Genomic DNA, 15719 nt, shown 5'->3' on the forward strand with positions numbered 1-15719 from the left:
AGGGAGGGAGAGGAGGAAAATAGAAGGTGTGTTTAACAAAAGTTGAAGAGCGAAAAGGAAAGAGAAAGAAGGGCGGGTCGAAATCTTAGGGAGCCGGAAAGTGGCAGGGAAAAGGAAAAAAGGATGTGGAGAGCGAGAGAAGTGTCGCGAAGGAGTGGAGAAGAAAGAGGGGAGGAGGGATAGGGGGAAAAGTCATAAAAAGATGAGGCAGCAGAAAATGGCAGGCAAGGGGGGTGGGGGGACCGGATGGATGTGACGGGTGTAAAACAGGTGAAGAGGCAGAAAAGAGGAGAGGAAAAAGGATTAGATGGAAATGGAGTGAAAGGAGCTGGAGGTTGGGAGTTTAACAGATAGAGAGAGTGACACGGAGAAATGAAAAAGACAAGAAAATTATTTGCGAAGATCAAGATGAGGACGGAACACGAGCGAGAAAAAGAGTGTGGGGGGAGGGCCGACAGAGAGAGGATGGAAGAGGGGGAGAATTCCAGATATAAAAGGAAGTGAGTGAAAGAAAGGTGGTATAATAAAAAAGGAATGCTTGAAAGAAGGAGTAAAAAAAAGGAGTGAGACGGAGACGGATGGCGTGAGCGAGGAAGAGAGGGAGAGTAAGGTATATTGCAGGACTAAGTGGCCGGAGCACAGTCTGCCAAATATAAAATCAATAGACACTATCTCAGTCCGACCCCCTACTGCTGAATCCATCAAAAAAATTTAACGATTCCTCAGTAAAAGATGCAGCAAGGCAGCACCGGAGAACCCGAGCGAGGGTGTGTGTGTGTGTGCGTGTGTGTGTGTGTGTGCAGATTCATACAGAGACGGGTGTGTGTTCGCATGCATACACTGAAATAGGGGAGAAAGTTAGTTAACCTCACCGCCAACATGAAAGGTCTTTGTGTATGCGTGTATGTGTATCCGGGACAGTGTTGATGTGTATATCTGTGTGTGCGATTCACCTCATTGTGTGTGTGTGTGTGTGAGAGAGTGTCCGCGTGTGCGTGAGCGCGTGTGTGTAAGCTGACAAGCGGTTTATGCCAGAAGTCATTTCCAGGTACATAAGCTAAAACGCTGCTGCCATTTTATGGACTTGCAATTGTGTTGATGTTGTCAAGGTCTCTTAGTCCGCTTGACACGCACACGCACACGCACACGCACACACGCACACACACACACACACACACACACACACAAGCAGAGTCAGACTGCTGCACAGACAAGGGAAGCTAACTAAATGATCCACTGCTTTGCCTGCACACTCAAAGGCGAGCATACACACACACACACACACACACACACACACACACACACACACACACTGCTGACAAGTAGACTAACTGGCTGTGAGACTGCTACGCTAACTCACAGCCTCTTATGTGCTGCACACTATTATTGGGAGTGAACATGCAGGCAAGGAGAGGGGAGGCAAAGGGGACATCAGTGAGGAAAAAGGGAAGGAAAATAAAGAGAGGCGGATGAGTTTTACGGAAGGAAAGGGGAGGAGGGAATGGAGGACAATGGGAAGAGGAGGAGTGAGGAGGTTGGAATGGCAAGGAGGAAAGTTGGATGGTGGGGTTAAGTAAGACAAAAAGCTGGGAGGACAGCATGGGGGAAAAGAAAGAGAGAATGAGTGATAGAGAGAGACAGAGTGAGAAAGAGAGAGGAGTGTAAATTTGCATAGGGGTGAAATTGAAGTAGCTTTGAAAGGCAATTCAGCTAAATCAATTTGAAGTCCTCTATTGAAGGACTAGGGGGATCTAAATAACTCAGCCAATCACACACACAAGCACAAGCACAAGCACAAGCACACCCTCCTCCAAGCATGCACCTCAGCACACTTACACATGCACACTGTAAAACACACAGGTCCTGTATGGTGGGGTACAAGCATGCGCACACACACACACACACACACACACACACACACACACACACACACACACACACACACACACACACACACACACACACACACACTGACACTTCAACAGCAGAGAGAAGGGACGTGAAAGACGGCGTCTCTTTCGAGCCATGTGTTGCAGAAGCGGGAGATTGCTGAACACTAATGCAAATTTAATGCTGGTAATAATGCAAATTGGTGAGTTAATGACCTGTATTTAATCTTTGCTCTCTGTTGTCTTAATTAAAAAATTGTAATTGTCAGATTTGGCCATAATGTCATTGTATTTTCCTCCCTGTGAAGCTATCCTGGACTGTACCAGCAGAGAGAAATTTGAGTTTTCTATTATTCATTCATGACTCAATCAATTATGATCATCCTAATCTGCTATAATATAATCTGATGCACACCAGGGAAATGTTTGTCTTGACTTGTCGGTACTGGAGCACTGTGGCAGTAAGAGGTGGTGATCTGTACCTCAGCAGTAACTCGTGAGTCAGAGTCTTAGGCTGACATGCACCTCCAGTGCTCTAAGCTGTATTCTGGTATTTTAAACGTGGGGACAGAGGAGGAAGTGGATGTCGACTTGGAGGAGATCACATTCTCAGAGCCCTAAAAACGGACCACTGTGTGACCACACCATCGGACAGCGTCTTATAAATGATAGTTCTAATCGTGTTTGTGGTTATTTTCATTTGATTAGTGGTTTTCCAATTACGTCAATGACCTGACACCTCCTTATGCAAAGTGTTGACTCATCTTCCAAATTTAGCAACCCCAGTGCAACAGCGCCCCACGCATACTCATGCATCAATGCATGTGTTGCAATACTGCCAAGCCAGAAGAACAACAAGCTGCTAAACATGCAAGATATCTGAAAATGTCACCCCGACCCTTTGACAGCACCTTTCCAAAAAACAGATGATAGGGTGATGGATTCCAGAAATCTTGCCCCACTTTGGGCATGGACAGAATCACCCTGCATGTCATGAAAAACAGCACAGCAGTTATAGAAGAATCTATAATGGTCAGTGACGTCTGTACTGATAATGACTGCAGAAACAACAAAGCAGTGAGGATGAACATGAAGAAGTCAAAGGCTAAATACATTATTTCTGTTATTCTTTTTAGAGGTAGGTCCCGTTGGGATGGCCTTGTAGGGGAAAGAATGGCCGGGGGTCGTTGTCAGTGGTCATGTTAGCAATCAGGGAAATATAACAATCCTTCATGTAGAGTATTGGCTGAGTATCTGTTGGTAAAATGAGTGTATATTGGCCTGAAAGGGTCACAGATTATTACGTACTTAAGGGTTCCCCATTGATTTCTACTGAGAATGCTTGCAGTAAACATAATATGAAACAGTGACATGAATTCCCAGTGTTAACAACTTCAGCCCATTATATTGTCTATTCCCCCAGCTCTCATTCCTCAATACTAATCTGACAAAGCATCACTTTGATGATGAGCACTGACTCTGTGTGAGCGTGAGTGCGCGCACTCGAGACTGTGTGTGCTTGTAGCAGTGGCTGTATACGAGTGTGTGTGTGTTTGTGTGTGTGTTTGTGTGTGTGAGAGCAAGAATAGGAGAATAGCCCCTGTGGAATAGCAATCAGCAGAACAAAACGAGTGTTGAAAAAAGAAAAGAAAAGATGAATAGCTGTTGAAATAACAGAGAGAGGGAGAGGGGGCATGTTGACGGCTCTAATTAAAATCCCGCCCATTAGCTCAGTGTAAACTGGATGATTTATTCTCCCGGGGGACTGACTGACAATCAGATGATGCCGTAAGTATTAAAATGGATGTGAAAACGGGTATTTTCATGCTCGTGATGTGCGGCTAGCAAGATGAAAATTGTTGTAGTTCTGTTACTGTTAATTCCTGCAACTCATCGGCCAATCAGAATCACTTAAGCCATGAATACAACAAGTGCTCGCATCAGCGCAGATACATTTAGTGGAAGTGGCACACAGATTTTACATGGATATGTACATATATGAACATTACATGAACACGTGGCCTAATGGAACAAATGTGTAGGTTATTAACGATCTGAAGAGGCAATGACTCAATAGTTCAATGGTTTAGTATAAGGTGGGAACCAGGAGAAAGTTAAAGCAGGTTGTTAGACAGAGCCTGTGTAGAACAGTATTTAGAAAGTAAAAAAAAAATAACTTAAGAGACATCTGTCAAACATGTAATTCAATCATCAGGTGCTATTATTTACATTTAGCAGATGCTTTGGTCCAAAACTATTTAAAGTAATTCAAACACTGATGGCAGTGGCTGCCATGTAAGGTGCTGACCAGCACATCAGGAGCTGTTTAGCATCTGTCCTTTGCACTTTGACATGCAGACCACCGGAATCGAATCAGCAACCTTGCTATACTGGATATTATTTGGCTGTAACTTTCTTACTAAAACGCCAATAGGCTTTGGTTTAACCTGTCCAAGGAAAAGTGAGCAGTTGATTGCTGCTCTCTGTGTGAGTGACGGTTGTGCTTAGCACGGAACATTTTGACAGTATGAGGTTAACAACCAGTGCATCTTTCATCATAATTATGCTAAATAGCAGCCTTTACAATGCCTTTCTTTTCCACCATATTCGACACTCACACATCTTCCACTGACCATACTAATCTAATGGACTTAATAAGTAGGAGTTTCTATCCAAACGCTGTTAATAACCGATAATGTCGACAACATAAATTAAAACACAATAATAGATAGTGTGTATTTGATCATTCTGGTTGGGAAAATATTAGTATCAGCCCGGGAAAATAGCTTCAGTGCATTATTTTAAAATCATTAAAAATCATTTCGACTGGCCAACTCAACAGATCTCCCTCAGGTGACACCTTGACTTGGATTTTCAAGAAGTAATAGGTAATATTACATGCTTTAAGAGCACACTTCCTCCTCACAATCATTACAATAAGTGCCACAATTTCGCCACAGGCTCTGTAGATGGTTGACGAGTGCTTTGTTCAAGGGAACTGAAACAGTGGAAAATGGTACCTGTTGGATTACTGGGACATGTAATGGGATTCATTTTCAATGCTATGACTCTGAGGACTACATGTTTAACATGTGAATATAGAAATAACAGTGACTGTTTGTTTGGAACATTGGTAAATGGTGTCATTTTTGCAACACTGAGTGACACAGTGACCATCAAGCACAGTCCTCTGTGGATGTGAGAACTGGGTTGAGAGTTGAGTTAAAAAGCAGAAGAAACTTGAGCAGAAGATCACAATTTCTTGAAAAAAAAAATGTGACTGTGGAGACATTAGTGAATTTTGTGTGTCCAAAATTATACATTGTTGATAAAATGTAAATTATAATTACAGACAAACCCCTAATAGTCAATTGTGGGCCACAGCTGTCAACACTGATTTTAGATAGGGTGTTGATGTTGTGGGGAAGCCGGTGGCTGGAAAAGGACATCGACATCAGGAGGTGGAAGTGGCTCCTAATTGAGGTGATAAAGGGTAAGTGACATGAGTGGGCCCTTTAGACTTACATAATGGGATGAAATGGACAAGGACAGAGCTGCCTCTCAGTTTTTATACTGAGAGAAACCAGTAAAGGTTAACAGGGATGATATATGCATAGATAGGAGCACTCGGGCTACTAGGAAGCAGTGAGTGGAGTATGCTATACTGTACTTACCATCCAAGGTTTAGCTATTAAACCAACGAGGAGAGAACTGGTATTGTTCTTGATATGTCAACTTATGGAAATCATTCAAGTGAAAGACACAGAAAGCAGCATGCTGGGCTGATTCAACAATTTATGTGGCAAATTGCTCACAAGGAGCACAGCAGGAAAGGCTACAGATACTGCATTAAAAAGTAAAAAAAATAAAAATCAACTATCACCGAGAGGGAGTTACTACAATAATATTGTAGTAAATGTAACTCGAGACATTTGGTGGCTCCATGCAGCCCTGCTGGGTCCTCACTGTATCTGCCGACGTGGAGGTGAGGTTTTTAAAAAAAAAAAAAAAAAAAAAAAAGTTGGGGTACACCTTTGAATTCTTGCAGCCGAGCGTGGGAGCTTTCAATTTGCATCCCAGCCTCTGACACAGCTGAACACACTCTCCCACTTAAGTGCGCTGTCAGTGCAAAGGTAAACATTGTGGCACAGTTTTCTCTTCCTCTCCTAGCCAGGAACTCATTACTGCCCTGACAAATGCAGCATTAAAAATGTTTACCGATTGTCTGACACTGCACTGCGCTGGCGTGTGCACGTGGATGCACTACCGTCCTGGCCTCTGGTTTGTGTGTGAATTAATTTGACAAACTGCTCCCTATATTACCACGAATGTCCTAGTGACAACCACTACTGTCACCATTAACTTGTCCCCCCCAGTGTACACACACACAGGATACCCATCAATGTACTTTTCTGCCAGTAAAGCCAACTAATCTGCCTCTGCAGCATTTCATTACAGGGCTGACACACTTGGTGTGCTTGTGTGTGCTTGTGTGTGTGTGCGGATACTCGCCTGCCCCCGATATATGAAAACGTATATGTGGGTCTTCCAACCTTGTGTGATTTCTGTATATGTTTAACAGGGCCCTTTGTGTGTGTGTGTGTGTGTGTGTGTGTGTGTGTTTTCTGCCCCACGTACTAGCCCCCCTGTTAAAGGGGAGATGTACTACCAGCTTTTAAATTAGTCACGCGTCACTGCAGGCATAACACACACAAACACACAGGGACAAGTAGCACACACGTTGGAATGATGCACAGACACCGGTGTGGCACACATGCACACGCTGAGCACGCTCAGTGGTGAATAACAATAGAGACAGGGATAAAGGTTAGAAAAAATGCTTTCCTCTGTAAATGGTTAGAAAGCAGGGGAAAAGCAGAGAGAGAAAGAAGGGAGGGCAACAAAACGGAGGTGACAGGATGGAGAGCAAGGAGTAAAATCAGGAGAGGAAGAAGTACGTTTGACAACAAAACTGGTTCGAGTGTAGTCACAAGGTTCATTCTGACAAAACATATAACACCTGCACACTACAGGGCTGCCCAGAGTACCACTTTTGGTAAAAAACGTGCACCATTTTTTGTTATCGTTGTAGATATGAGTGTAATAAGAGACGAGGACAGGAGGGCAGACACCAGCATCTGTCCCCTCCTCCAAAGTCTCAAAAAAAGTCGATCTAGCTGACATGCGTCTGAAGGTACGTGTCCACGGGGTTTTCTGTTTTGGATGAGAGGGGTCGCGCTGCTTTGACATTGGATGCTTGACCATGCAGGCTGCAACATCGCAAACACTCCCAGCATGCACCTCAAAGGCAATACGCTCCTTGATTTCAAACCTGTCTAACATGGCCGTGGATGAGCAGAAATGCTCCTTTGCTGGTTTATATGTACACAGGTTTTAAGTTGCTACTTCTTGCTCTGTTTGTCGATCTCTCGTCTTTCCCTTTTGGGAAAAAAAAAAATCTAAATCTAAAGTTACAGCTGATTTGTGAGATATACATTTTGAGGTAGTTTGTCTTGTGGTGGTCCAGCAGAGGGTACTCCAGTCAACCAAGAAGTTATATGGGTTGCATTCAAAAATTAATTCAGACAAATAACATCTGAAAGAGTGACTCACTCCCCTCATTTTTCCTCTATTCTTTTCTCCCCCGTTTTTCCTCACCCTTTCTCCAACTATTGGCAATTCTAACGTCTAATCATTCACCGCCTTCTTCTGCCCCATCGTTTTAGATGAGCTTTATATATATATATATATATAATTTTCCTATCTCACTGAGTCAGAGGTGTGTGTGTGTGTGTGTGTGTGTGTGTGTGTGTGTGTGTGTGTGTGTGTGTGTGTGTGTGTGTGAGAAAGAGAAAGAGAGAGGGAGAGTATTAGCGTGTGTGACACTGTCTGCATGCCTGTCTTGTCTATTGGATTATACTATAGTGGCACCTATTCTTATTCCGGCACGCGGGGAGGAGAGAAAGTTCAGCGATACAAACATCGGTCTTCATATCGCCACGCAGTCAGCTTGAAATCAGATAATCCTGGAGACAGAAGTAATGAAAGAGAAGGAAATATTCCTATTTCTTCTCTTTGTCTTCTATCTCTTTCAATAAGCGGTACCCAAAGAGATGCAGGGGGAAGGATGAGAGAGGCAGAGCGTCTGAGGTAGAGTAAAAAACAATAATGCCTGCTTAACTGCCTTTATGAGCCTTTTTATGATTTCACTTGCATTCACAAACACATTTGCAAATACAAATAACAGTTACAAGCTTTTATATTTCCTCTGTGTGGGCCCCAGAAAAGAGTTTTTCATTCACATGTCTTTGAGACGGGGTGAGATAGACGATGCTTATTAGACAAGACTACACAGCAGACAGACGTGTCCTGCATGTTAGCAGAGCTCACAATGGAAGGAAATCCACTGATGCTTCTGGACACATGATCAGAGATGTTCCTGCAGACAATTAGCTTTTCGTGTCTCCTCCAGGCGACCCACCTGAGGGCCAATCAGAGCCAAGCTTGTGTCGAGACGGCCAACTGCTCTGTCCCTCTTGGTGCTCCTCTCTTGAGCCAGAGCCGTCTTCAGGCTCACTGTGCTGCTTTAGTGGTTGGTTCTGTGCATGGCTGTGCCCCCCCCTCCTTTCCCACACTGCTCAGAAAGCATAAGGCTGTGGAGAAGGATCCGGTTGCAACTTCCACTGACAACCTTGTTCTAACCCTAACTGTAACTCTAACCCCACAGCCCGTTGCGGACTCAACAATCAGCTATCTTAAAGATTGGATCTTAAAGTACAGGCTTCAAGTGAAGCCCTGTTGTTTTCCCTTCAATTAACACCATTATATAAGCTGTTTCCAGTGTCATCATGGATGGACTGGATATGCTACAACTGGAGTGCTTTCATACTGACGAAAACTTGATCTGATCAATCTCAGGAATGTTCTCGAGTAATAAAGTGATTCTTCTTTCTATTGTTTTTCGATGTGACTTCATGGCCATTCATAATGTACATCAGACATAATGATATCCTCAGAGAGGTTTAAATCACACTAGCTCTGATAATGTCTGTGTTTTCAATTCATGTTTCTGGGAAAGAAAAAAACAATCTGACTAAAATTGCAATGAGTGAGAGCTCAGGGATTTTAAGAACCATAATGGCCTCAATGAGCTGTGTGTCACATCCACTGCTGGCAGCTGGTGTTACTGCAGGCAGCTCCAACAGCTGACCATGTTGATAAACTGACTAACTCCCCCCCGTTGCATCCATCGGGGAGGGTTACCTCACTGTTTGGAATCATCTGCTACGGTCCAACTACAAATACATTTATTTATCCTTGGTGTTGAAGGTGATGGTTTGTTTTGAGTGATCTAAATGAGATGTCTTCTGAAAAAAAAAAACCCTCATCATGCCACCATCTGTAACATCTCTCTCCTACTGGCCTGAGGCAGCTGCTCAGGATGTGCTTCACGGTTCCAAGCTTGGAAAATGTTGTTGTCTCTGCCTTGTCCCACACATGAAGGACATTCCACGCTGCCAGTTAGGAGTATTTTTTTTGACAATTGCATTCTCACCAGCCCAGCCCAGGCCATTTTTTGTCATGTCCCTCAGTGCCATGCTACTGTTCTTCACCTCCTCTCCTGCTGAGTGTCCTGCCTTGGTTCACCAGCCTGCTGTGACACAGCAAAACACCATCCTCTGCTTTTTAATTTTTCTTGCACTCCTCGTCTCAATTCCAGAATGGTAAACATCCAAATCATGCACAAGCCATTCAACACATGAATAAACTTTTGTACATGTAGAAAACAACGAGCATATGACCTAGAGAGAGACCAAGAAAGAGTTTGAAAGACATGGAACAGAAAAAATGAGAGTTTTTGAGAAAAAAGACAGTCGCGATAGGAAACCAGAGGAGATCACAGACTGCAGACACCCTCAGGACATTTACCTAATACACACTCTGATACTGAGGTGGGATGGAAAGAGAGCTATCTATTTTGTGTGTGTGTTTGTGGGCAAGTTTGTGTGTATATATCTGTATGCATTTGCTCGGAAAGTGATATCACAGTAAAAACAGCAATGAGAGCTTAGCGCCAAAATGTCACAAAAAAACAAAAAATCTTAATCTCCAGGATTAATGCTGAGGGTGATGAAGCGTGTGCGCTTATGTAAGTGAGGAAGACAAAGGGGGGAAGAAATTAAGCAGATGGAGGTAATACAGTGGTGCTTACCTGTTTTTCCATTAAACATTCATGAAATACATCTTCAGTGGCAAATACAACATGGTGTTGCATCAAGTATTCAGATTTACATGCATTTTTTTTTTTTATTTCAACATTTGAGTGAAACATTTGAGTGTTTTTGATGAGGTATATCATGAGGTATATCACATTTACATTTAACTCTTATTTGCTGACTTTTGCATCAGGACATGGAGGGGATTTTGGTGCCGTCACAACAGCCAGTGAGGCTGACATCTGAAGATATTATCATCCATTTTTTGTCGTGTCAAAAGGCAGTGTTTTAGGCTATATCTAGCTGCTTTTATCTTGTCAAAAGCGGGTGATTTTAAGGAGAGGCGCAGATTTGTTGGTGACCAGAACCAGCTATTTTTCACAGGAAGTCCGACATTCTCCGTCCATGATCGTGGCAACCAAAACATGTATTTTGTGCCAAACAGTGCCTTTTTACCCACCTTAGCCATGTGGGGTTTCTTCCTAAACTTAAGCAGAGTATAAACACAGTTTTAACACATCTCTGGTTTTGCAAATCTTACTTTGGTAACATTTGTCCTGGCAGTCAGGTTGAGTTTTAGCATATCTCTTGTTTGAAGAAACACACATAATGAACATGTAATCTGGTGATTGGTTTGCAGGAAGATTAAAATATTATGAGAACATCTTATTTATTATTGTTAATACATTTCTCTCTAGCTGCAGTGGAGTGGAAGACATGTTGACCTCCATATCTCTGAAAAAGGTCTACAGAGATGTTGACACATTCAACATCAGGCTTTGTGGTGGACAACAACAAACGTGCATTTTTTTTTATTTTTTTTTATTTATTTTTTTTTTAGAGTAAAGGTTGAGGACAGTAGGATATTAATCATGTAATCTGCACACAGCCATCCACCAATGATGAGGCCCTGATATCCACATGTAGCTGCTGATTAAGCCGGCAAATGTTTCCACTTTGATAGGACACATGCACACAGAATTAATAACCCTCAGCAACCACTACTGTGGCTTTCACATACACACACCAGCAAATACCAGCACAAGTGGATGTACACAAGAATTTATACACAAGCCCATATTTAAATTAGGAAGCTACCAACTGTAAGAGATCTCCAAAGAAAAAAACAAAACAAAAAAAAAAACAAAGACACAGCATCCAGCAGTACAGTGATGTTTCAATCAGGCATCCAACTTAGTTGTGTTCATTTTGGTGTATTTAGGGAGAGAATAACAGAAAAGAGACAGCAAAACAAAGAGAAATACTTGTTTATTTTTTGTACATAGAAACCCGAGGCAAAACGTCAGACATTGTGGAAAAAAAGGGAAGAATCAATAGTAATGAATTAACTAAGGTGGTGAGACTGTAATGTCATGGTAGATGCTTCTGCTTACTCAACTGTAAACAAAGCTTTGCACGCCGCCACACACTGTTAAATGACTAAACTCCGTCAGAAAGCAAAAGAGAATCAAAAGAGCAGAAGCGACGATGGTCGTATGTACAGTTCGATTACAGACAGTTGCCATCCCTGAACAATTAAAACATTCACCGCAGCGCACAAGAAAATCAGAAGAAACAATTTCCTTCATTGAAAATATTAATGTGCCACTCAGGGGTTGTCAAAAACAGCAGAAAGGTCTCAGTCAGCTTACTAAAGTTCCTCAGTAAATGCAGATGTCTGTGCTGGAGGATCCCCCGTGATCACTTTAGGCAGACACATCATGCATCTGTTTGTTCATCAGGCAGGGTACGTTTTTTCGAGTAAGATAATGCTTATCTTAAAGGTCCAGCTTGTTTGAAAGTTGAATTTGGGTGTTGCTCCCAAATTGTCAAATACTGAGGCTTTGGGATTCCATGTCTGGAGGTCTGCTATCCAAAAACGCCAGTATTTGATGAGTTAACAGTGACCTTTCATGTGGCCATCATTCTTACTCTGTAATGTTTGTGACTTGATATGCAGAGAATGTATAATACTTGAGACAAAATGCTTGATGGTAGGGTGATTTTTATTACAGAGATAGAAGTAGGACACAGGGATGGTTGTAATTGCTTGCCAAGAACATCCAGCCAGAGATGCACAGTTTGAAAACAAGTACAATGGGAGACCTTTAAAAACAGAGAAAGTGTCAAACAAAAAAGAAAAGAATAAAGAGGAGGATATCAGTCGACTTGGGAGAAAGGAAGGGGAAGGGGGGATGGAGGTGAGAAGTCAGCAGAGACTGAACCTCATGAGAGTATGGGAGAACACCAGTAGAAGCAGAGGGCGCTAATGGGTGAGAAAGACAAAATAAAATCAAAACAGAGAAATATGAGTTGACAGACACAGACACAGAGATGGAGAATGGAGAGTGACAAGGTGGTGGGGGGACGCGGAGAGCAACAAATTAGCAGGAAAACAGAACAGCGTCCTGAAGGACTTCAAGTGGTAAATTAATATTGTTTCCAAACACCAAGGGGACAAACGTGACAAGCAAGAAAAAAAGGGGGGACAAAATACTCAAAACATGGAGGGCAGAGTAAAGAAAGGGGAAAAAAAGACTCTATAACATCAAGATCCCTTGACTTAATGTCATTAGGATTTGCATAAAAAAACAATTCTTTTTCATTATGGAAACTCTCAGAGCTCAAGTTGAATGGATTTATGTGCGAGTTTGTGCAATCAGTTTGATGTATTAGAGCAAGTTATGTTTGAGAAAGCAAGTGAACACAGACCAAAGAAAATTTTGTTTTGAAGGTGGATTATTAAAAAGTATAATCACAGACAACGTCAGAATATAAGTTAAATACTGGCGTCAGTTTATATATAAGAGGAATTCACTCTCTGACAGCATCTCAGACAATTGTTCTCTCAGGTTACAAGGGCTGGATATTGTTTCAAAAAATGATACCAATACCAGTACCCTATAGTTGATACCGATACCAAGTTTGATACCGTAGTTTTGGTACTTACATATAACCAAAAACAGCATCAGGCACTAAAACTATCAACTTAAAGGGATATTCCGGTGTATGTTCAATGAATAGTCTAACACACCGTGACACCGAGTAAGACCCCCCCTTGGGAGATCAAGTTTTCCAACCGCTAGCTTATGTAGTTTTAGCAACCTCAGAAAAGACCACACAATAACAATACACTGCAGTCTATGCCTCCAGCAAGAAACCGCCATCAAAACCGCCATCAAATCATCACTGCTTTAAGGTTAGATACCAAAACTATCTGGTTAGGTTTAGGTACCAAAAGTCCCTGGCTAGGTTTAGGACAGGATCATGTTCATGGGTAACTACAGCATCAAATTTGGAAGCCTAGGGCCACTGACAAGGCTGCTGTATTTGACACGCTGGTTTTTATGCATTCACAGTATAGCCCTGTATAAAATCATTTGGGTTACAGTGTATAAAATTCATCTCTAAGTACAATCAAATGTTGAAGAGGAGGTTCATAATATTAAAAACTAATGGTTTAAATATGTGCTGGATATAAAGTATAAATATAATGTGTACAGTTTAATAAATTAGACCATTTGCAGTTAAAAGGTAAATATTTTCAAAAAAAGGTTTAAGTTCATTAAGTTTATGAAATATCTGTGATCTAGGAGAAAAGGAGAGATGAATTAGCAGTGTAGACTCGTGTGTAATCTAACTTGTTACCTGTCTTATGTCAATCATTTCATTCCTGTGTTTCTTTTGGTTGATATCAAACCCATGAGCCAATCAGAGTAAATTCACTGTGTAAGAGGCGGGATTAGTGGCGCAGGTTAGTTTGGTGCGTAGTGCGCATGCGACAGGAGAGAGAGAGAGAGAGAGAGAGAGAGAGAGAGAGAGAGAGAGAGAGAGAGAGACGCTGTCGACCAGAGATCTAAGACGGAGGTATCGTGTTGTGGAGAGCGTTTATGTTTTATTGTGGAAGTCGACGGCTTGTTATCCTCATATAAACTTCTGTGTGACCTGCAAGAGGTGAATATGAGGTGTATGCCTGTATTTTGTGCTATATCTAGCTGTTATAGTGTAAAGAGACTGGATGTGTAACGCGGTTAGCGGCGTGCTAGCTAGCGGCAGTATACAGTGCTAATGTGCCTGTGTGTCATAGTTTTGCATTAAGGTGTTTCTTAAGCTAAAGCGAACTAAGGCCAATTCAACAAGAGATAGTGTTTGATATTGTGGCTCAGTTTATGGTAATATGCTTAAAGGAGGCTGACGGTGGAGAAGGAGAGGTCGAGACGGGTTTCCAACAGACGGCCCTGCTGTTTTTCTTCCTTGTGACTTCGCTGCTGTGCGCCATTGCCCACGCTGTGTGCTTGAACTGTGACTGCCATTGCCCTCATGAGACTGCCATCGTTTGTCCCCCTCTATCCCCACTAACAAACATTGGATTCGTGAGTACTAACTGAAACCATTGTGCACGTGCTTTTTATTTTGAGCTCAGTGGCCATAACACTTTACACATACATACATGGTTTAAGTTGCATATAGAATAGTTGTGTTTTCCTACAACTAGCCCAGGCCCAGTCTCATTGTATTAACCACTCTAGCTTTTCTCTAACTACATGGGACCTGGGTTACAACAGGCATGTAGTTAGCCATATTTTCATTTCAACATTCTGGGGGCATCTCAGCATGCTGAACCGCCAGCACCACACCGCAGACTGTATGGTTTGTAGCTGTTGCAGTCTTTGACCAATCACACGTAACTCAAGCATGCAGTCGGTTCTATCTTGGTTAGGGTTATTGTGAGACTGGAGAAGTTTCACAACTACTGGGTCCAGGGTTATTGCAGTCAATATTTAAAAGGTACCAAGTTCCCATACATTAAGTCTTTGATTGATAGAACTTTTTGCGGATGGTAAACAGCCGTGACAAATTTGATCCCTGACATTCTGTCAACATCTGTCACCTTGCAGAACATCTGTAGAATGTTTTGAAATCGTGATGGTATTTGTAGGTTGAAACATATTACAGATAAAGGTGTCTAAATGAATAATGTTTAAGCAACATTCACTTTTTTTCATATGTTGTACTGGAGCTTGAGGTTAAATATAAAAGCTTTAAAAATCTTAAAAGGCATGCCATGCTTTGATAAATGGACGGCGCTGATGGGAAGTATGACCTCAGTCTGGCACATTACGTAGGCATGATATATCAAACGAGATATGCCAGCTAGAAATGGCACATCATGTTTAGGCAGGTTCACGCAATGCCCCCTTTTAAAAACGCACTTCTCTTATTGTAATAAATCAGCGGCAGGCAAAGGGTGGATGGAGAGTGTTCGCTTTGTGGTTTAAAAAAAAAAAAAAAAGAAAAGCTGAGAACAGTTCAGTTTTTCACATTTCGACTACATTTTTGATAAATAAGCAGCAGGAAGGAAATTGTGTTGTGTCATAGTAGTGTTTGTTAGTATTTAGTATTGTGTTGAGCTAGTGTTGATTTTGTACGGAAGCAATAAGATTTGAGGCAAAGTATCACTGTGACCAGTTATAATGACCCTTAACACAATGAAAACAGAGGGGTTTTCTCTCACTTTGATTTAATTAACACTTTATTATAATGTCACAACATGTTATAGTCTGACAAGCATCAAACCTGAGATCAAATCTAAATATCATTTTTAATGACACCA

At 41.9% G+C, this 15719-nt stretch overlaps 1 long non-coding RNA gene across 6 annotated transcripts in view; it reads left to right on the top strand.

Moving 5' to 3' along the window:
• Window positions 1–13924: 13924 nt before the first annotated feature.
• The window catches only part of LOC119019548, an 87863-nt gene continuing 86068 nt past the window's right edge, over window positions 13925–15719 (top strand). For all 6 annotated transcript variants that reach the window (XR_005075074.1, XR_005075072.1, XR_005075071.1 and 3 more), the window contains exons 1-2: window positions 13925–14059; window positions 14293–14478. This is a non-coding gene — a long non-coding RNA (uncharacterized LOC119019548). The remainder of the gene's footprint in view (window positions 14060–14292; window positions 14479–15719) is intronic.

Source organism: Acanthopagrus latus, chromosome 5 (assembly GCF_904848185.1).
Source record: "Acanthopagrus latus isolate v.2019 chromosome 5, fAcaLat1.1, whole genome shotgun sequence".
In the NCBI taxonomy this organism is placed as follows: domain Eukaryota; kingdom Metazoa; phylum Chordata; class Actinopteri; order Spariformes; family Sparidae; genus Acanthopagrus; species Acanthopagrus latus.